Here is a 1715-nt window from a genome sequence, read left to right as displayed (position 1 = left end):
AAAATGAGGAGCTGATGCCAGGGGCTTAAGTGGAGAGCAAATGTTTTGAGAATGATGAGGGCAAAGAATGCACAAATGTGCTTTACAAAATTGATGTATGTATGGTTTGTGATAAGAGTTGTATGAGCCCCTAATTAAATGTTTAAAAAAGTTTTACTTAAACAATGAAAATGGTTATGTATTTTGTCTTTGAAAATATTGTTTAAAATTTGAGACATATTTTTTCATTTTTGGAAGAAATGTGTGTACTAGTCTTATTTAAGCATAATTCTATCTAGTCATCTCCTTCATTGATATAATAAAGTAAGAAGTATCTAACAATAAAATATTATGATGGGAAAAATACAGTTTTAGAAATATTTATGGTTCAGAAAATTCATGTCAACTTTATGAATCATTCCACAATGTTATTTACTATCTATGATGCTTGTGGTTGAATCGAGACAGGTTTGTACTTGAATTATCTCCAGAAATCTTCAGTTATATGTTACTAGTTCATTTTTTAACTTTCTTTTGGTTTAAACAGGATTAAATCTGCAATAATCAGAGCCTTACTGAGAAGAGAATAAATGACAGCACCACAAATAGGAAGCAATGGATAATTAGTCACTCTTCTCTGCATGTTCCCTACCCGTCCATCTGCGTTGCACACAGAAGCAGATACACAGGGTATATGTCTCCTGTGACAATGAAAATGCAAAGCAAGGAAGGGGGAAGACATTCTATCCCAGTCTTTTTATCCTTAATTGTAGTGCCAGCATGTAAAAGGGAAATAAAAAATCATCCCCCCCCCCTAGAATTTTGCTAATGAGTCAAAATAAACTGGACAGATATAACGATTACACAGTTTACATGGTAGGTCTATCCACCTTTGCTTATTTGAAAGAGAAGGGGTGGGGATAAGTTCTCCAGGCTGTTAGGTTATCCTTTGAAATTCAGTGTCCACCCACTTATAGTGCACGTTCTTTCATTTGCTTAAGCATTACATTATCTTTTCAGCAAATTAGCTTTTACATTCTCAAATTCACACATGATAAAGCTTTAAAGATGGTTTATTAAGTTAGCCCATTGTCTCTGTGATTCAGATAATCACCGAAAATTAAGGCTTTGCCACATCTCTTTCTGACACTACCTTTCTTTCTGAATCCAGAGAAGGGTACAGTCATAGTATGATTCACATACTTTTGTGCCTTTGCATGTCTTTTTGGGCTACTTTAATGTTTTCTCAATTATTTACTGTGCACATTTTTACTTGAAAAATAAGCAGTTAACTAAAAACACACTCACAAATGTGATCATCTTTGTGTTGATTTTTGTCCTTCAATTATTCAGAGAGATCATTTATATGGTTACTTATTTTTCATTTTGTTTCTACAAATCATATGAATACAACATAAGACAGAAAATTATTTCATCAGATACTGTCCTTTTTCCCCAATGTCAATATTTAAGGACCATTTCAGAAACTTAAGCCATAGCACCATTTTAAATGATTTTTACTGACAATTGGTGTATCTCTGCTTCAGAGTGTTTGTGAATGCTACAATTCTGCTCACCCTGGCTTTGTATCTCCTTAAATATGTTAATGAATCACTTCCTCTTCATTCCAGATTCGTCTCAGATATCCCATCCAAATACAACTGTTATTCCTAGGAATGCTTCTTTGAACTGCCTACAGCTAACTATTACTATGGCATTAACCTACCCTTAATCTT

Source organism: Echinops telfairi, unplaced genomic scaffold, assembly GCF_000313985.2.
Source record: "Echinops telfairi isolate 266 unplaced genomic scaffold, ASM31398v2 ScPeMD7_443;HRSCAF=831, whole genome shotgun sequence".
NCBI lineage: Eukaryota > Metazoa > Chordata > Mammalia > Afrosoricida > Tenrecidae > Echinops > Echinops telfairi.
This window is presented reverse-complemented; position numbering follows the sequence as displayed.